This window comes from Genypterus blacodes, unplaced genomic scaffold (genome assembly GCF_046128005.1).
Source record: "Genypterus blacodes isolate CSIRO-AG114 ecotype Tasmania unplaced genomic scaffold, CSIRO-AGI_Gbla_v1 ptg000209l_1, whole genome shotgun sequence".
NCBI classification, from domain to species: domain Eukaryota; kingdom Metazoa; phylum Chordata; class Actinopteri; order Ophidiiformes; family Ophidiidae; genus Genypterus; species Genypterus blacodes.
Genome location: NW_027467008.1, coordinates 856,438 through 877,970, shown reverse-complemented (window position 1 = coordinate 877,970; position 21,533 = coordinate 856,438). Strand labels below are relative to the sequence as shown.

At 51.7% G+C, this 21,533-nt stretch overlaps 1 long non-coding RNA gene across 1 annotated transcript; it reads left to right on the top strand.

Annotated features, from left to right (window-relative positions):
* The first annotated feature begins 12,085 nt into the window (after positions 1 to 12,085).
* On the top strand, positions 12,086 to 20,454 carry LOC143015581 (uncharacterized). The gene is made up of 3 exons (XR_012965449.1): positions 12,086 to 12,174; positions 12,303 to 12,404; positions 20,386 to 20,454. It is a non-coding gene; the product is annotated as an uncharacterized LOC143015581 (long non-coding RNA).
* Positions 20,455 to 21,533: the final 1,079 nt, after the last annotated feature.

The following is a 21,533-nucleotide window of genomic DNA, read 5'->3' as shown; positions in this document are numbered from 1 at the left end:
GCGTGTTCCTGCTGCGTGTTTGCTGCGTGTTTGCTGCGTGTTTGCTGCGTGTTTGCTCCGTGTTCCTGCTGCGTGTTTGCTGCGTGTCGCTGCGTGGCTGGGATGAATCACGGCGTATTTTCAGAGCGCGGCGGCCGGTGAAGCCCAGTGGACAAATATTTGGCGTGTTGGAGCAAACATTGGGGCGCAGCAGCACAGTGGCCCTGTGTGGGCGGCGTCCCTCACTGCGTCCCGGCGCTGCGTAAACACTTGTGGCGGGAGGTGTTTACGCCAGACGTGTGCTCGGGCGTCCGCTGTACAACTCCAGCGTGTCTCGGTTTCACGGCCAATTTGACCTCCTTGAGAACCTGCGGCCAGCGTGTGTGTGTGTGTGTGTGTAACATATCTATTACAAACAGAGTGAAAACGCCGCCGGACGGTTGGAACCCGGCGAGGTTCCTCCCTCCTGCCTCAAATGTTTGATGCAGACTTTTTCGCCGCACTCACGTTCATGCTACACACACACAGAATCAAAGAGCAGGACTCCCAGTCTGCTGCACGTGGACGAGGGGATTCTCTCTCTCTCTCTCTCTCTCTCTCTCTCTCTCTCTCTCTCTCTCTCAGACAGTTATCAGGGTCCAGCGGCTCCACATGCTTCACTGCTGCACTTGGGTCTTGGCACGTCTGTGTGTTTGCACAGCAGCTCCGCCTCCACGCTCAGCCAGTCGCTACGGTTACATTTCAGCCACTCGCACGCCAATACAAACGTTACGTTCACGTCTTCTCCACTCGGGCCGCTCGGGGTTTTTCACCCCGACGTCTTGTCAAAGGTGTAACATGAAAACACTCTGTGCTGGAGGAGAGAGAGAGAGAGAGAAAGAGAGAGAGAAAGAGAGAGAGAGAGAGAGAGAGAGAGAGAGAGAGAGAGAGAGAGACAGACAGAGAGACAGAGAGAGAGAGACAGAGACAGAGAGAGAGAGAGGCAGAGAGAGAGAGAGACAGAGAGAGAGAGAGACAGAGAGAGAGAGAGACAGAGAGAGAGAGACAGAGAGAGAGAGAGAGAGAGAGAGAGAGAGAGACAGAGAGAGAGAGAGACAGAGAGACAGAGACAGAGAGAGAGAGAGACAGAGAGAGAGAGAGAGAGAGAGACAGAGAGAGAGAGAGACAGAGAGACAGAGAGAGAGAGAGAGAGAGAGAGACGGTGCCTCAGGGTCATTCATCAGAACGGGCGCTCCTTGGACAGGCTCTCGGCGGCGTGATCGATGTCCATCAGGCTCGTTTCAGCTTCGGCGCTGAATTGCGTCGCGCTATTAATTCCTGTCATGTGGCGGAGAACAGAAAGCCCAGAAAGCGAGGCTCCGGCTTTTATTTCTGTGATGCATCACGCGTGTAAAACGCTGATTTAGCGAGAAAGACGTGTGCAACTCTGACCGTACATCACAGACACACAGAGCAGGAAACGGCCAGGGCAGCGGGGGGTGATGGGTACTTTAACTCGCCCAGGGGGGGAAGTGTGCGGCTGGGATTTATCTGTCACTTAAAGTTTGGAGCTCTGTGTGTGTGTGTGTGTGTGTGTGTGTGTGTGTGTGTGGTCATGTGCAGTACAGTCACAGTCATGTCTGCATGTTTGGTCGTACTCCAAGTGAAATCACGTGATTGCATGGCAGGATGGAAAACCCGGTTTCATGCAGGACCGGACTGCAGCCCCACTGGAGCGCCGACCTGCTGACCAACCTCATGTTGGATCCATCAACCACCAACCAGACCACAGAGACACCTGAGCTCTTACCTGGGTTTGCTTCTGATCCTGCGTCCAACCAAGACAGTGATGTCATCGTGATGTCATCGTGTGTGTGTGTGTGTGTGTGTGTGTGTGTGTGTGTGTGTGTCAGCTCTACCTGCTCTGATCTCTTCACACACCCCTCTCGGAGCTTTGAGCCGCTCCGTCCAGGGACGCCAGAATAATTCCAATAAATTTGACGTTTCATTTAGTTTATTTTGACAAACGGTGTAACAGGAAACCTTAATGCCTTCCAGACGACGCTGCAATCGGATCATTTGATATCTGAGACACACACGACTTCAACAGAGGCGTTTGGCAAACAGGCTGCATATTCAGGGGTGAAGGTCGTGATGCGAGCTTCTCCTGGTGGTGAAGAACTGGCAGCTTTATTGGGTGCGATGTAAGTGGATATGCAGAGTGTCCGGGGTCTGATGCAGCGTGTGTGTGTGTGTGTGTGTGTGTGTGTGTGTGTGTGTGTGTGTGTGTGTGTAACATAACAGCCCAAACCTCCCCAGAGCTGGAGGCTTTCAGCCCTCCTGTCATCACAGAGTCTGCAGCCGAGAACACGTCGACACGCTGAGCGGTGATGTCACTGTTTACTCGCCTGTCAGACGTCAAATGAAAGGCGTCACGTTCTGGACGCAACGGGATGGTTTAGGTTTTTGTCTTTGGATTTCCCTGATTTCCTATTTTCTCACATCCACAGACCGTCTCTCTGTTACACTGGCTCAAACCTTTCACAGAGGACGGGGAGTCAAAGCCTCTCTTGCTTTCTGCTTGGCTTGGTCAGATTCATCTCCAGGTAAGTGAATCCCTCAGACACGGAGGGAGCGATGGGATCAATGAGCCGTGAAGCTGAACTCAACCTGTCTCTCTGAATGGGAGACGCCTGGACACGTCTGCTGTCCCTGAGCCCTGGACGGTGTGAGACAGCAGAGGACTCTGTGGTGGACGGTGTGAGACAGCAGAGGACTCTGTAGTGGACGGTGTGAGACAGCAGAGGACTCTGTAGTGGACGGTGTGAGACAGCAGAGGACTCTGTAGTGGATCATGTGACCGGAGTGTGATCACATTCCATTGCAGTCTTTATTAAAAAAAATAGTTGATCATAAAACGCTGCGGCCAATCAGAACTCATGACATCATCAGGTACTGTGACCTGAAGAGTTCAGCATCAGCAGCTGATCTCCCTCAACCCCCCTCTCTCTCTCTTCATCCATCTCTCTCTCTCTCTCTCTGTCCTTCTTCTCCCCGGCCTCATTTGTCAGTGTGACTAATGTGACTCTTAGCTAAACGTGTCCCGTTGTCCCCAGGCTGCACTAAACGCCGGCGGTGAAAGAGCCGTAGCTAACAGCCAGACATCCTGCTCCAGCTTCTGTCATGGTGGATGCATTAGTCCTCCTCCTCCTCCTCCTCCTCCTCTTGCTCCCCGGTGCAGAGATCAAGTGGGACAGTGAGTGGGAGAGTAAACAGGCGGGAGGTTGGGCTGAGAGGGAGACGAGAGAGGGGAATGGATGGATGGAGAGAACGTGAGGAGAGATGAATGCTGGTATGCTGGCAAGCTGGCAAAGGGGGGAGAGGGGTGGGGGGGGGGAGACGATGGCCGTGGCGGGAGGAAGACGGCTGAGAGCGGGTTGGTCTACTTGTGGGTACCCGTGGGACGACCGCAGAGAGAGCATCACCGCTCACATCACTGATGCTTCCAGCAGCTGTTTAGTGGCCCGGAGCAGGTTTACCTTCTGGAAAACACATTTACCCTCCGATTGTGGGGTCTTCCTCCCCCCCCTCTCTCTCTCCCCCCTCTCTCTCTCTCCCTCTCCCTCTCTCTCTGTATCAAAGCGGCGTGCTGGTAGACGGGGAGTGCGTGGGCCCGCTGGGGTCACTTTGAGAAGTGATTTGTGAACGAGCGCCCGGGTTTGATTTTATTCCACCATCTGTCTCCAGCACTCACTCACTCTGTCGCCCTGAGCTGCTGTTAATGTCGACCCAGAGCCTTATTAAAAGGAAGTGTTAACGGACGGAGGGAGAGGAGGGAGAGCGATGTTCCTGCCACGGCTCAGAGGGATCGACGGGATTCTTCTCACGCTTCCCAGATCCGACTCGCAGGCCGTCCGTCTGGTTTCCCTCCTGCCACCTGTCATGAGCAAGGCAGCGGCGTTACGTCTCTTTCAAACAGGTGTTACCGCCTGCGTCAGGGAACGGAACCGACAGGAGCTTTTCATCGGCGTTACGACCGCTGGAGCCAGTATAAAGAATATGAAATGGATCTCTGCTGAAGGCTCTGTGGACTTCCTCAGGGTAAAGACAGTAACTACCCCCCTCCTGTCCCAGCAACTCCCTCCAGACGTCACAATGCAGAAAAATGAGGTTTCATATTAACTCATTATCTGCTGAACAATGTGAAGCATGGTGCTGAAACATACGACTCTGAGAAAACTGAGAAAAGGGAGGAAAGTAAATGTAGAAATGCTGGTGATGTTACAGATACTAACAGCTTTACATATTCCAGCATTCAAAGAGCCAAGAATGTGTGCAGGCTGGAGGAAATCCTCCCCTAAAGAACAACAATGGATGGGAAAGTGCCTGTTCCAACCAGGGAAACACCGAAGCTAAGCAGAGAAAGCTGCACAAACAGGAAGTCTTCCCCCAGAAGAAGAAAGAGAGCCGAGGGCCGTCCAGCTCGCTCACATCCAGAGGGTCCTGCGGAGGTGAAAACAGCTCTTTGCCTGATTGGAATGGACAAAATGGAAGCAAGCAGCCAAAAATAAGATCTGTTGTTGAATTTTTTGATTTTTATGAGCTTTCATTCATCCTCACAGGAGCTCCGGTTACATGAAGGCAGTGTGTGTGTGTGTGTGTGTGTGTGTGTACGCAGCAGAGTGAGGCTTCAAAACAGGCCAAGAAGAAGAAGAAGAAGAAGAAGAAGAAGAAGAAGGTGTACGTGTACCAGTGCACCTCCAGTTTGCTCCTGGAGGCTCCTCCATGCTCTCAGGCTGAATTAGACTCAAGCAGGCAGGGGTGAGTCAAGATTCCTTCTGTTGATATTAGATTAACAAGACGAGTGCAGAAGGCTGAGCACCAGATGGAACAATGTTACCTTGCTGTGACTCAACAATGCTGGTAAAGAGCAGAGGAAAGAGAGCGCACAGAGCACCCCAGAGCACAGAGAGCGCCCTAGAGCGGCCCGCTGCTAATGAACAGGTGACTGCTGAGGGAAACAGAGGAGAACCTTCCAGATCACTGCAGTCCAGACGCTGAACCCAGAACAATACAGAGCCTCCGTTTGTTGTTTAGTTCCTTCTTGTCAGTGTTCATGTGACCTTTGACCTTTACTGGGGAAGTTCTGCTGGCTGCCTCCTTCTTCAACCTGTGACGCTCCTCCACCAGGGGGCGCTGGCAGGGAGGCTCGATCTCTGGGTAAGGACAATAGCTATCTCCCTTCCTCTCACCGAACGTGTGTGTGTGGAAACAACAGGCCAGATTTATTCACATAACATCACCATGGAAACTCTGACCATTCACGTTTGACTTTTGTTGACTTTTTAAAAAGTGGCAGTGGAGCCGGAGCGGAGCTGGAGCGGCGTAGATAAGGTGACATGAGGTGGAGGTTGGTGTGTAGCTGTGGGAGGAGAGCGAGAACGACACAACGTGCCAACGCAGAACACAATAATTGGTGACTTAGTAATTGGACGCATCCAATTTTCCCTCACGGGGGGAAATGGGCCCTGAAGCCTGGTGAGTAATGGAGCTGCAGCACTGTGGGCAGAGTGAGAGTGGATCAGGCACACATGAGAATCTTCCCTCCAAAGCTCTGGACCTGCACTTCACTCCAGCCTGGCACCGCTAACAACAACAACATGTCAAGCTTATTGTTCTTTCCGAGGCGTCCTCACCTTGTCCAGGCTAAACTCCAGGCTAAGCTTCTAGCGTTCTCCCAACAAAGCGGTGGATGCTGTCGTACCTTTGGCCGACGTGCAGATGTGACTCATAGGCCGAGACGCCCGGCTGTGAATGAGCGATTGTGGCACAACGCAAACGATACATTAAATGAAAGCTTTCCCAGACTTTGAGCTTGATGCTGGAGCGTAGGGAGGCGTGCAGAGTTCTGGTTTCATGTCAGGAGCCATGACTGTGCAGCCTTCACTGCTGCCAAGCCCAGACCTCCTGACAACGGCAGCGGTCAAGCCGCTTCATGATTTCCCCGTTAGCAAGGTGAGTCAGGCTGTGACTAACCAGCGAGACTAAACCGCTATCGAGCGTCTCCATCTATGGCACGAGGGGCGGCGTGCACGATGTGTCGCACAGGAGTAACTCTATCTATTCCTCCAGAAACATAAGCCGCTCTCTTTTCCTGACGGAGAGGCACAGGGTGGAGCAGGTTTTGCTCCTGACACGGAGCTGGAAGCCTCGGAGGCACAGGGGCCAAATGTCTGGGAGCGACCCAGTCCTCAAGGCACCCAGACAGGGGAACGGGTGCCAGGGCGCCGCTGCCCGGTCTGGGCCGGGTGTCTCCTCCAGTTTGACGAGCGGCGAGAGTGAAGGGTGAAGGAGCTAAATGTGGACACGCAGCGGGACCTTATACTTTAGTTTCATGTAAATCTGCCATGTTTGGACAACATGATGGAGGAGGAATTCAGGCCGCAGTCGTCAACAAGGCTGCGGATATTGATCGGCCGATGCCGAATATGACAAAACCTCAAGCAGCAGAGCTCCCGCTGACGTTAATAACAGACGGATGTGAACTCGCACGTCTCCACAAACGTTTAGGTTTCACTCAGCAACATGACAGAGATGAATCATGACACGACGAGACAAATCTGCAATCGACCCGTCCAAGAAAGTGCTGTTTAAAAGCAATAAGGACCGATCACAGACGTTATTGATCACTGATCACAAGAATGAAAGAGTGTCTGTGTCTGCCATCATCCATCAACTGTAGAAGAGCCAGAGAGACAGACGTACACACAGACCCACACCAGCTGAACAGGGAGGAAAATGCAACGCAGCCAGACAAACATTCTTCTTCTGCAGCTGCAAACACGACAGTCCAGATCTGCTGAGGTAAGCAAGTCCACAAAGAGACTTAGAAGGCAGCAGATGTGACAGGTTGATGATTTCTAACGTGCTGCTCTGGCTTTTATTGGTCCCTGTGGAGGAGATCGGGTACTTTTCTGAAACTGGATCAGGGTCTTTACCCATAATCCTCTGTTGACGTGTTTGTTTGTTGTTTCTAATGCCCGAGCTGCCAACCACATTACAAGGAGCGGCGAGCGCCAGACCGACCACGCAGACATGATGTGGCATTAAGCAGCCTCGCCGCGCCGAGCTAGCCAATCAGAGACGGACTAATGGGGACGACGCGGACCCGAGCATTTAGCTGTCACGGGGCCGTCAGCGGGAGACGGAGCGGCGACCGCGCTGCGGTGCGGCGGCCTGTGATTACCAGAGGCCGCCAGAGGAAAATCAAAGCGGTGATTACATTGTGCAGCTCGCTGCGGCCTGGACGGTCAGAGCCGACTGACACTCGCATGGCAGCGCAGAGAATTCCCAGTCCTTCCCAAAGTGTCCCGAGAAATCAAGGATTCCATTTCACGGCGGAGAGCGGCATCCCGATTGTTTATACGGGATTTCCAACTGGGCCGTCAAGCGTGCGAGGGCTCAGAGAGGAAGGCTCGAGCTTCTTCACACTCCTCTCTGCCGCTGCATTGATGGAAACACTGATTACAGCGTAGCTCAGAGTGGGATTAGAGCCGCGACCGCACGCCGGTCAGACGTGGCCCGGGTTCAAACGGGAGGAGAGGCAGGGATGGGAGCGAGGAAGGGGAGGGGAAGAGGAAGGGGGCTCCGTGTTCCAGCCTGCTCTGTTCTCAAATTCTCTTTCTGGGCTCCTCTGCTTGGTTTGATTCAGAGCAGACGAGGCACAAAGCCAACGTGACTGTGAAGGTTTGGTGGTTCAGGTGAGCTCCACGGTGAAGCGCTCTGCTCTCTTCTGATTGGCTCACTTGTAAACCTCTTTGTTTGTGGGTGTGGCCAAACCTCTCTCTTCTTATTTGGTACTAAACCCACATGGTTCCTTTCCTGTACATTCATTCACTCAGGCCAGCGTGTGTCTAGAGCAGCTGGACTTCTTCTTCATGTTCTTGTCTGAGGTCTCCTTTGTTTTTAAATTAGCTTTAAACTCTTCCAGTGTGAAACCTGCCTCTCCTCTTCATCATCTTCATCTTGTTATTCACTCCTTCCTCCCTGCTCTCATGTGGACCGTCGCTCAAACTTAATCCCTCTTGACCCAGGCACAGCTGGCGAGCGGCCCGTCACCGCCGACCTCTGACCCCTCGGCCAACGTGGCTGCCATCTTGGCAATTATCGGCAATTGGTCAGTTATTTTCTTAGGCCACTGAAATTACAGAGCAGGCGATAAAATGTAAACGCTTCCATTTGCAGATCAGAGTGCAGCGACACTCACACACACACACACACACACACACACACACACACACACACACAGCCAAGGACTTTCTTTGACTGCTAATAGTTTGATAGTTTGGAATTTAGAGGGAATAGTTGGGAGTCTGTCACGATGTCATTCCAGTTTTCAGGTGCCTTTCATCTTTACAGCGTGTTAAGGTAAACGAGAGGCTGCGGTCGCGTCCACAGCTGGCGTGACCTCGGCCCCGACGCTCTGCAGCCCGTGTGTGACTTTAACAAACTAAGGTGAAGATCCGTCCTGGATCTGCGTCCTTTGTCTCACGTCTCCACCGGTCTGTCCAGCGAGGGCGGTTGAGGTTTCGATGCTGAAGAAGCTAAACGCAGTCCAATTAAACCCACATACACACTTTCCACCGCCGGCTCCAGATTTATGACCCTATCCAAACAATACAGATCCACCAGGATGCAGCGCAGCTCTGAGCCTCTGATTCCTGTGAAGGAGGGAAAAAGTGAGATGGACAGAGAGGAAAGTAAAATAGAGAGGCTGATGGAGGGAGGAGGAGACGAGCCTCTGACAGCCGCCATTACCCCGCTGGTAAAACAACAGCACTTACAGGAAGCCGCTGACTGGAGGCCAAGCCTGGATCCACCGGGGCGAGCGAGCGGGCGGGCGGCGTCAGGAGCTGTGAGGGGTTTGATTCCTTGTGGGAAGGCTGAGGTGAGCAAGGCACCGGGGTCGATCCTCAGACGCATCAGAATGTTTGATGTGTCTTCAAGTAAATCAATACTACTACAGTGTTGTTGCCATGGTTTCCCGGTGTAAGAGTTTGAGTTAGTTTTGCTTCAGAAGTTCCCAGGATCTGAAAGATTGAAGGCAGAAGAGGACGTGAAAGTCGATATCGCCAAACGCCAGAGCATCAGTTTGTTGGCAGCTGGTGAGTCCAGACGTCAGTTTGGAGCGTGTGTGTGTGTGTGTGTGTGTGTGTGTGTGTGTGTGTGTGTCAGAGCCTGGTCATGTGTGGTGCAGCAGCTGTACTTTGCGTGACGATGGCAGGTTTGCTGTCAGATCTGAGCAGAATAATTCAGCAGGATTCTGGAAACACAGACGCAGTCGCAGCAACGCCAGAGGTTTATTTACTGCTTTCATGTGTGTGTGTGTGTGTGTCTGTGTGTGTGTGTGTGTGTGAGAGAGAGAGAGAGAGAGTGTGTGTGTGAGTGTGTTTAAGCATCGTCCCATTAGTCCCGGCCTCGGTCTGTGTTTATGTTGGGATCAAACTCCAGTGGCGCCATTTTTGCTATTTACGCACTGAGCTGCATTCCGTCATGTTTGTGTTTTTGCTGAGTCGGCACGCCGGCTGACGCACAGGAAAAACACGTCTACGTGCCTCCGGCTTTATTTTTCCTCGGTGTCTCCCCGCGGCGCCAAAACATGGATGTACGGCGGACTGCCCGAGCCAAAGCCAGAAGGATCTGAGTCGCTCTTTTCCACGGTGGACGAGCGGAGAGGAGTCCAGTTGGGATGATGTCACCGTTACAGTTTTCACCTTTTTCACTTTGGGGAGTGATTGACGTGTGATGTAAGTGGCGACGCCCACATTCGCTTTGGGTACCAGAGAGGATGACCTGCCAGGAGTGTGTCATGTGTTTACAGAGCTCATTCCTCTCCTCTGTAACCAACTGCTCTGGCAACACGACGGAGCGTTCAGGTGAACACGACGACATTTGAGCGACAATTTGAGGTCAAATTAGCACCCGTTCGCCCAGTTTGTTTCCATCTCCTCAGAAAGCGTTTAATCCCACCGCCTGAGCTAGAAAATCGGAAAAATGTCCAGGGAAACCAAACACATAGCCCGCCATTCATCTCGCCTGCGTTGCCATGGCGAAGCCGCGGCCCCCGCGGACGCGCTCGGCCCTCGTTGACTCACGCCGCGGCTCCTAGGCGCCGATCAAATGCAACTTGTGTGCCACTGAGAAACCGCCGAGTCCAACGCCACCCTGGCCTTTCTCTGCAGCTGTCACCGCTTGGCAGCGGGCGAGCGAGGGAGAGAGAGCTAGAGAGGAGACGTAAAGAAAGGAGAGAACAAACGAGAGGCAGCGAAAAGAAAGGAGAGAAGGAAAGGAGTTAAATAAGGTCTGACGGAGGAGAGAGGAAGTCAGCACGTAGGAACAAGGAACAATGCCGTCAGCTCCCTCTCGCCCGCAACCATCAGACCACATCAAATTGTCCCGGCGTGTACAGGAGGAGATGTTTGACATGAGGCCTCTCCACCCAAACACACACACACACACACACACACACACTCAGATGCAGAGATTGTGTCTCGCCTCAGCAGCAGTGGAGTCAAACAAATTGCTAAGGTCTGTGCAAACAAGACCAATGTGCGCCGCCTTCACCCCCTAAGCCACGCCCCCTCCCTCCCTCCCTCTTTACCTTTATTTACCCCCCAAAAAGAAATCAACACAGCGCCCGACGCCTTCATCACACCGTTGGTTTGCTGTCCATCGTCACCACGCAACCTCTGCTAATCTCAAAGTGCGGCGGCTTCCTGTGTATTTCCTCTGCTGTTTGGTTGCTCTGACCTGGAGAGAAACGCTGGTCGTCTCACGCCTCCTGACCAGCTTGGTTCTCTGGCGAACACAGATGCTCAAACTGTCCATGTGTAGTAACCATGGTAACACTTAAGGCCAAAGTTGAACTTTGAGGGCAAAAAAGTCGCCTTGCAAAGTCTCAACAGATGGAGCTTCGTGGGAAAGTTTGTGTTTTGCTTCTTTGTCGCCTCCCACTGACCGCAAGAGCTCGACTGTGACTCTGCTCCACTCCTCTACACGCTGCAGGTGTTAGATAAAGAAGAAGAGAAGAAGAGCAAGAGTCAGGAACATTTCTGAGCAGTAAAGAAAAACTTTTTAAAAACACGCTTCCTGGTCGATTTAGCTGAAATTCTTGTTACTTCCTTTACTTTACCAGCATCTACCACTAGAGGGCTCACCGGGGCAACTGTCAATCCTGTCTGGTGTTCTCAGGGTGGGAGGAGTCGTGGAGTCAGAAGAGGAGGAGGAGGAAGAGGAGGAGGAGGAGGAGGGGGTTGATCAGACAAATCGATCGCTGGATGTCGGAATACAGGTGAGGGAAAATGTGTAATAACCTTCCTTCAACCAATCACAGATGAGCTGACCTCCAGACCCCATAGTGCCTTGCTCCATGGCACATAAACAATCATCATATTGTTATATTGACCTCTGTCATCTCAACGTGTCTGCATCTAGACGAGGTTGTAAGTTGTGTGCAGCGTGTAGTTGTGTGTAGTTGTGTAGTTGTGTGTTGCTCTGTAGCTCAGTAATCAGTGATGTGCTGATTGATCTTGTAACAGCTGAATAACCTCATCAAGTTCTGTTGATGAGACTCAAATGTAAAAGTCAAACAAACGCAGAAAGCAAGCAGCGTGTGTGAGTGTGAAACTGTGTGTGAAACCCGTGGCTCGCACACACACACACACACACACACACACAGACTGTACGTGTTATCTTAGAGGCTGGATCTGGTCGACAGACGTTGTGGCGGGTGGGCAGATTAATTAATTAGCATCATTAGAGTCCTGACAGTGAAATGAGCCTCATTAACCAGAATTAGATGAAACACACACCAGCCTGAGTGTGTGTGTGTGTGGGTGTGTGGGTGTGGGTGTGTGTGTGGGCACAAGGGTGTGAGTGTATGATGAACACGTTCATCTGCAGATTCTGCTGTAATCACTGGCAACTGTAGTTTAAATCCAGGAGTCCAAGCTAAATTAAGTGCGTGTGTGTGTGTGTGTGTGTGTGTGTGTGTGTGTGTGTGTGTGTGTGTGTGTGTGTGTGTGTCCTGCTGCAGTGCCTCATGAGTGTGTTACGCCCTCTAGTGGAGCTCAGGTGAAACTGTAACTACAGACAACAACTTGGAGTTTGTCCAAGGGGAAACCTGATCTGCTGTCTGTGCTGAGCCTGATCAGACGGGTGAGGGATGTAAACTCTTCATCTGCAGAGGATGAAAAGGATGAAGAGGAAGCTCCTCAGTGTTCTCTGTGTGATGCTTCAGTCTGCTTCTTCTTCTTCTTCTTCTTCTGTGTTTACTTGTGATCCAGGCTCCACCCCTCTTACTGAGCACCAGGCTCACCTACTGCCTGCAGACCAATCAGCAGACAGCAGGCTTAAGGAGAGAGAACCTATGACATCGTCTCATTCAGGTACACACACACACGCTCACTCACTCACTCACTCACTCACTCACTCACTCACTCAGGTGGGGGGGGGGGGGTGTTATTGTTTCGGGGCTGAACCAGCAAAGATCTTCTGTCTGTCTGACCCTCCTCAGCCTCACACAGACAGGAGGTGAGTCCTGTGGTCTCAGGTGGACAGATGGTCTTGGTGTGTGCTCGTGTTCTGTCCTGTGAGTCGTGACCATGGAAACACTCACACACACACTCTCACACACACTCTCGCCCTCCTCCAAACTCAAACCAGGCCAATAAAATCTACGTTCACCCACAATAGCCTCGTCTGAATCAAAGCTCTCATTCTTGCTGTCAGCGCCTTCACGCTCGTGTCTCTTGGCTAGTCTGGGACAGACGCACGGCGACTCGTGGAAGCGGCGGCGGCGGTGGCGGTCGGTAGCAAAAGGTCTGCCGCCACATGTGGAACATCACCGTCACCGTACGGTCGTCAGGCGCAGAGCCGCAGAGTCGCTGCCTCCTGCTGCCTACAGGGATTCAAACCTGGAGCCTCAGCACCGGATCTCCTCCACCTCCTCCTCCTCCTCCTCTTCCTCCAGCCTGCTTCTCATTCACTGCATGTTCTCTCATCTCTCCTTGTTCTTCTTCCCGTCCTCCTTCCGTCGTCTCTTCCTCCACATGCAGCTGATGGATCCATGTGAGTCACTTGAAAACAAACAAGCTGCACAAATCTGAAAGTGTCACTGCAGCTCAAATGCACATGCGTGTGTGTGTGTGGCTCTCTCTGTGAACTCCACCCACACACACACACACACACACACACATGTCCAGCTCCCTGCAGTTCCATTTGGCTAATTTCAAAATTAATCGCTGTGCTTTGGGAGTTATTAAAGACCTAAACAAATAATCACAGTGGCGACAGAAATGGCGTCTCGTTTCCTCGCCAGCTCCCCCAATTCCCCCCTGCCCCCTCCCTGAAATCCACCCGCCCACCCGCCCCATCTGGAGGCCGCAGCCAGGAATATGTAAATGGCAATTAATCGGTGAGCGCCGCTTCTATTTTCCCTGTTTTGTTTTCTATTTTGAGTGAAAACACGCAAGGCCGGGCAGAGGTGGAGCGTCTCCCGGGCAACGGGCCAACTTCCCCAAAACGCCGGCTGACTAAACGATGCCGTCGTTGGTCAGGTCGGGGGAATAATTTGGCCTCATTACGCTGCAGGCGCGGCAGGTAGACGCTGGAATTCTTTCCAACAAGCAACTTTAGGAAAATCAAACCCTAAAGCAAACATGAGGATGAACTCAGGCAGGCGTCGCTCAGGCCGCTGCAGCTTCCACCTGCTTAGAGACGAGTCCAGAATGTGATCCTCCTCTGTGTGGACTGACGTGACACACACACACACACACACACACACGCGGCCTCACTCACACACACTCGACCTTCTCTGTGCTCAGATTAATGACGTGGCAGCTCAGCTTTAGTATGTGAGCGCTGAGCTGTGCAAACCACGTCATGACAACTCACGCACTGCCACATGCTAAAACACACACACACACACACACATGTTGCTGACCTGTCAGGCGGCTGAGCCGGTGTCCCTGGGCACCACACAAGACTGAGTGTGTGTGTGTGTGTGTGTGTGTTGGAATATCGTGACTTGTGTTTGCCCTAGGTGTGTGTTATGTAAGCATCTGCAGTGTGTGTGTGTGTGTGTGAGTGTTTGTGCTGGTCAGCTCCCCTGTGTGACAGATGAGGTGTTTATTATTATTATATTAATGTAGAGCTGTTCATAGAGACTTTATACAGAGACATGTTGATTTGTATCTAAAGGGTTAAATTCATACGTCCTGCTGACCTAAATGCTCTATAAAGCTCAGATTAGAGTAAATGACCGTACAACAGTCACCGTCAAATCGGGGTAAAGGATCTATATGCTTCAGGTCTGGATCAGGTCAGGATCAGGTCGGGATCAGGCCCAGATCAGGCCGGGCCCCAGTGGACCTATGATGCTGGGTGTGTGTTACATGGACCCCTCTGTGTCTGTATTGGCTACTGACCCGTTACTAGACCCCCCTACACACACACACACACACACACACACACACACACAAACCTACACTTAGACACTGTGTGGCCCCTGGCTTGCACAGAACATCTTGTTAAAGTTTATGGTCGATTTCAAACGTAAAGAGAGCGAGCATGAGCCCACATCTGAATCTATACCGCCTCTATACTGAGTCAGATTGTGGCGTAGAGGCTGGCGGTCACAGCAAGCGTAGAGCTGTCGTTTGTCTTCATGCGTGTTGATGTTGAGGCAGAAGGTAACAGAGACGAGGCAGCGTAGGAAACAAGCCGAGCCTCCACAAACCCAGTGGAAGATTTCAATTAGTCATGGAAAAGGGCGTGGCCCCGCCTGCTGCCGTGGTGACAGACCTCACTTGTCCTCCTGACACACATTTGCAATCCCTCTCCTCCTCCTACTCCTCCTCCTCTGGGCTTTCTCTCGCTCTCTACCTCCTCTTCCTTTCACTCCTTCAATAATGGCTGTGGCTCATTTGCATATCAGTTGCCCCGCCCACCCAATCAGCTCATTAAGACAGCTCAGATGAGACGCAAACGTTGAGATTTTGAGGAATTTTTCTGACCTTTGCTGTATGCTGAAGTCAAAGTTGAGAATAATATCTCCTTCTCTGCCTCTGCCTCTCTCTCTCTCTCTCTCTCTCTCTCTCTCTCTCTCTCTCTCTCTCTCCTTCTCCATTTGCATTGACAGCTGAGCTTTGACAGCTTTTTACGTTTCATTTTCCTCTGCCACAGCGAGAGAACAGGCGTCCATCGGGGGCCTTGTTCAAACAAACAGGAGGCCGTGTGGTTCGCCGAGGGTGGCGACGCGCCATAACAAACCGCCGGGCTCCTGGCTGGCGTGAGCGCACGCCGCTCGGGCCCCCACTGTGGGCGGCAGGGGCTCAAGCGGGACCGGGGCCGTGATGGTTGTCACGGCAACCAGACATCAACATCGCCGGGCCGAGGTGCAGATGGGAAGCGGGCGGCTAGAACCACCCGGTCGTGCAAGGGATGGAATCACAACAGCCGAACAGGACGGGGGGGGGGGTTCTATTTTGGACTGGACATTGACAAGAGCAAACATAGAGGGGGCGAGGACGGAAATGGAATGATGAAGATGAAGAAATGTTGTTGTGAGGGTGTGTGAAGCCTTTGGTGTGAGTCAGGATGTGTCAGTGCTGAGTCAGGGTGTGAGGGACCTGTGGGGCTATTTCTGTGATTTAGGCCCTGATTTAGTGTCCAGACCAAAATAAACCTGGGCCAAAGGGCGGGGGAGGGGCGGAGGAGGGGGCGGAGCCAACGGTTGAAGTGATTAAACAGGAGTAGATTCAGGACATTGAGACTTTACTCCCTCTAAGATTCAGCAGAGAAACATTTCCCCAGAATGTGAGTGGGGATGAGATGTGGTGCGGTCCGGTTGCTGTCAGAACCAGCAGCGGTAGGTGAAGCAAGGTTTGAGAACCTGCTTGATCTTTGAACAACAACAGAGGGCGGTGCATGTTTGGTGTGTTCCATGATCCGGGCTGATGAGGAACCTGCAGGTTGTTTACCACTGAGGTACAAGTTTGAGCTGAAAAACAGAGAAATGGAAACACTTAAACATAAGGTCATGGAAACGTGTGTGAATGTGCTCGCAGGGCCGCGGTGGGGGGGGGGGGACAGGGGGGCTAAGTGACGCTGAGCCGCACGGGGAGAAACACAGAATCTCCAAACAGTCCAAACAGTTTATGCCACGCGCCTGATAACATCTCCTGCCACAAATAAAAAACACATTAGCAGTTTGTTTCCACAAACCTCCCTCGGCCTCCTTACTCCCAGCCAGCGGCCAGATGGGCTCAGAGATTAGGACGATGACCCAGGACTCCTCAGAACCGCCTCGACCCCCCAAAACGCACAAACCAACCTCCCGACTCACCCGGTGACCTCCCGCCGCCGTCGTCCGTCCAGACCGCAGTGTGTTTACGTCAGAACACCGTGTCAGACGTCCAAACCCGTCCAAATCCAAACCGGCTGTAATGCGACATGCAGCATTTCAGGGTTTAATCGTTTTCCATGTTCTGGCTTCCAACATGTTTGGAATCTCCTGCACTCTTCATCGTCTCTTCCTCGGTCTTTACACTTAGTGTTGTGTCTTCTACAGCCTCCATCACAAACGTAAACACAAACTTTAAACCCAACCGCAAACCCTGAACTTTGACTCTCTCCCTCTCTCTCCCTCTCTCTCTCTCTCTCTCTCTCTCTCTCCCTCTCTCTCTCTCTCTCTCTCTCTCTCTCTCTCTCACGGAGGGCAGAGAGAGATGGAACAGCTAGATTAGGCACGTTTCTAAATCGATTAGTGAGATCAAATCAAGCGGCCACAGGAGACCACAGACCTCAGAACAGAGCAGCCTGTCAGGGGGGGAATGTGTTTGTTACCTCTGCCAAGGACGCCGTGTTTGGTCGGTTTGTCAGCAGGATTCACTGGAAAAGTAACAAACAGATTTCAATGAAAGCTGGTGGGGGCGCTGTATAACTGGGAGGGGGGCGGGGCGTCATACCTGGAGGACTGTTTGGCCCTGGTGGAGGTATGAACTTTAACTGGTTTAACGGTGTGTTTAAGGTTTAACTGTGTGTTTTTGTTTTTTCCTGCTACGTGTGTATTGCTTCATGCATGCAGGCTGCCTGAGCGTGACTCAGCCAGCTAACATGACAGATTTATACAGGGGAACTGCTGAGTCACACCTTGACCTCTGACCTCTGACTCGCTCAGTTTCCCTTGTTTGCTTCTTTGTCATCATTCTCTCCTGTACCAGCTTTGGTGTTTGGTGATGTAAGAGATGCAGTGCAGCGTGTGTGTGTGTGTGTGTGTGTGTGTGTGTGTGTGGGTGTGTTTTGTTAATTCCCACCCTTGCAGCGAGCGGCGCTTTGCTGATTGCACCCCAAGGCCCCGGGAACATTGGCAGCGTTGTGCGGCCAGGGAGTCTCCCAGTCTGATAGATGAGCGTTAATATGGAGTGAGGGAGAGCGGCGGGGCGTGTTAGAGGTCGTTTCCCTCCATCACGGCCATCGGGGGAAAACGCAACGCGCCATTGAGCGCAGGGCCACACACGCATGAGCGCACTCACCCTCCAGTGCAGACGGCAGAATCAAGAGACGCGCAGATATATAAAGACGCAAGTGCAGCGTAAAGACACACACACACACACACACACACACACACAGAGTCCCGCAGGCCTCCACGCCGCGCTCATACACTGTAGCCGGTAAACTGCTCTGTGCCGACAGCCTATTAAAAAGCGTCTGGATTTATAAGTCCCTGTCTGGTGATTAGGGATCGTGGATTCGCTCGCTCTTCGCCTGAGCTTCTCGTCACAAAGGGCCTGTTTTCTGTCCATAAATCTAACGGCCAGGGGTCCTGTTTAATGGAGGCGATTGCTCCAGCCAATATAGGATTAAGACCGTTTAATGTACATTTTTCACAACCTCTGGAGTCTCCCAGGTGCCGGCTGTACGTTTCCATTTGTCTTCAGGTTTACGTGCAGAAACCTGAAGCAACAGCACAGCGGCGGGGTTAGTCAGAGAGGCGTTCACGCACGTTTCCCACATTTGAAGGCCACCAGAGCGTCGCATTCAAAGACACTCTGGATGTACACGAGTCTAGTTCATGTCTCTGTGTACAAATCAGTAAGAATGAAAGCTTTATGTCACGTGTCTCAGGTAAACAGTAGAACGTCGCACCAGTTCATCTACTTCTCTACTGTAAAGACCAAATATTCACAGTTATAAACTCATGCGACATCCCGAGTTCCTACAATGTATCACTTGTACATCCGAGTATAAATTGATATTTCCCCATGATGCAGTTATGCTGCTCAGCGCTCTGGACGTGTCTCGTTAGCGTTTGTCATCCTTAAGTCCAGTTTAATGCAGCTGTCCTCTGTTGTCATATGTGCACAGCTTATACTGAATAATAACATTTGAATGTGATTTACGACCTGCAGCTGCGATCATTAGACGTTCAGGAGCGTGGCGGACGAGCGAAGTTAAATGGAACAACCAGAGGTCATAATTGTGTCATCTGGGAATTACTGATATCCAACTTGTTGTATTGTTCCATTCAAACCAGTTTGGCTCCATTCACAAGGTGTTGGAACATTCAGCACGGGGTCAGAGGTCGCAGGAACAGAATACAGAGCCAAAACATTCCCAGGCCAGGATGGGATACAGATTGTGGTTTGATTTTCACCTCCGTTTCAAAGTAAAGGTTGTGTTTGTAGAATCCCCAAAGTGCTGGGCTTCCCTGGAAAATTTGGGAATGCCGCTTTTTACAACCACGCTCTCAAACCGGAGCACAACCTCGGCCAAAACAGGGACAACCCGACTCCAGAGGCCTTTGCCTTTGGAGCGTCTCTGTGGGAGGGAGGCAGGCGCCCGCTCACACTCGGCACTTTAGAGATGGAATCACACTCAAACACACAGATGGATCAGATCTGTATGTCATCACCAGCACAGAGATCTGGACTCAGATCTGGGCTCCTTCCCTCCATCTCAATCACATCCCAAATATACGTGCTGGTGTGTGTGTGTGTGTGTGTGTGTGTGTGTGTGTGTGTGTGTGGTTGGGACCTGCAGGGCGGCTGGTTTCTTCTTATCAGAGCGGCTGTGGAAGGTAAACAAGCAGCTCATTCACTCCTGTTTGGTTTTCCACTCGCCCCCGCACTCCAAGAGCAGAAGCAATAAATACGCCGACGTATAAAATGTATAACTTTAGAATAATATAAATACATACAGTAACTCTAAATGCTCCGCTGCGTACACACACACACACAGACACACACATGCGTGTTGCTGGCGTGTTTATGGGTCTCGGGTGCTTTTCCTGTGTGGTTTTTGTCATGTGATGTTTAGGTGGGCTAAACATGTCACATAACGCACATTAAGGATGGAGACATGGGGGGGGGGGGAGTGGCTCTCACTGCAGGATATTAAAGGCGGCAGCAGGACGCAGGTTGGGGCTCTTTACCTCTGTGAGCCTGTTTGTGTTTGTAGAGAGAGAGAGAGAGAGAGAGAGAGAGGAACGCCTAGTGAACCCGTGAGGAAACGTTAAAGAGTTCCTTCTGATTGGGATTAATTGCTGATGACGTCACAGGCAGAAATAATAAACAGCTTAGAAAAGATTCAGATTCTGATGCTTTCACTCAGATTAGAGTTGGTTTCATCTGAGCACTGAGTCTGCTGTCAGGATGGATCCAGAGAGGGGAGGGGCTGAATGAAGTCAAAGAAGAGAATCAAACCATCAAGTTACACTTCTCAAACTGAAGCATCTCTTCTGTTCCTTGTTCCGTCTTTATTCTCTTTATTCAGTTTGGAGAGTCGCTCTTATTTCCTCCAGTCAAAGTCACCAAACATGCTGTTGCTGGTTGCCATGGCACCCAGCCTGACCCCTGCGTTTCCTCCCGTAGCTCATCATCAAGCTGGCTCTGTGTGTATGATCTGCGTGTGTGTGTGTGTGTGTGTGTGTGTGTAAGGAAAGTTTACCGAGAAAAACAAAGTCTGATCACTTGTACTTCTTTTAGCGATGCCTCATTTGTGTGTTACTTGTCACTAATTAACTCTAAACTTGTTTCCCGTTTTTCTCCCAAGAATGTCAAAGTGAGGTTCTTGGTTCCAGTCCCATTCTCTCTTTCTGCACCACCACATGAACCCGTCTACAGGGGAGGGTTCAGATATATGGTGTTTAGTTTGGTTCAGCTCCCGTTTAACTCCGGCTTATTTAACGGCGGCACGACCTCATACATTACTACCTGATGGGGGGGTGATGTCATCATGGGATCGGCGGTTAAAAGCCCACTGATGACTGACAAAGACATAATCAAACATGCAAAAGTGCACACTACAGGATGTGTGTGTGTGTGTGTGTGTGTGTGTGTGTGTGTGTGTGTGTGTGTGTGTTCACAGAGGGGCGCTGAGGCTGAATCTGTGTTGTGTTGCTGAATGTGAACCCAAAGAGCAGACAGAGACACAGAGGCGGGTCACATGATACACAGAGCGGCACACAGAGCGGCACACAGGAGGACTCAGACTTCATCTCCTCTGTCTGACTCCAGCAAAAGGTAGGAGCGACAGGTTAGTGACACTTCAGTCCTTTGAGTAAACTGGTCTGAAGTAAACACAGCTCCAGAGAATCAGTGTGAGTGTGAAGAGCTCCTCCGCTCTGCTATCATCAGGCCTGCATTCAGAGGAACATTCTTGCCCTCTGGACGCTCTGTGAGGAGGACAGACGTGTTTTCGGAGAGAGAATCTAATACGGATTTCTCCACACCGCAGATTAATCAAAACCAGAGATGGAAACGATCAGACAGAGGAGATAAATGGATCTGAATTATTCTTCATTCATGTCATTAGCGCGGCGGCGTAATGCGTTCAACATGCTGGCTGCTGTGAGCTGGCAGCGCGAGGCGGCGTGAGTAATCAGAGGAAAGAGATACGCTTCCCACAGAACCAGCCACTGGACCAGATCAGCACCAGAGCAAATATTGACCATCAATTTGATTAAGTGCTGGAGGGAAATAAGAGCAGGAGGTGAACTCTTACACCACAGGCTGATGGGCGGCCTCCTCTCTGTGAGAGCGGCGGGCGGCGGCCTCCACTTCATCCACTTCCTCCTCCACGTTTATCCTGGAGTGATACGCAGCCATTACAACCAAAGGAGCCGAGGGAAGAGAGGAGCGGAAGGCATAACTTGTTTTGCTGGCGAGGCGACGACCTCACACAGGAAGCTGCCGTCTCCTCCTTCCCCTCCGGTCGTCTGTGAGCGACGGGTGACGGGAAACGCTTCAAACGATACGAGCGCGTGAGTCTCACCTGTCAGGAGGCGTAACGCTGACTCAGCAGGTGGTGACGGGCGGGGATGGAGGGAGGGAGGGTGAGGGATGGATGGATGGAAGAGAAGTGAAGGACAAGTTTGGAGAAACAGAGTGAGGAGAGAGAGAAGAAGGAAGGACAGAGCAGGGTGAGGGGCCTGGTCCCTCTGGTGGCAGAGCGGCTGTAACTCGACCTCAGAGAGCCGTTAATAACGTTTTTATATAACTGTTAAGCAATTATGG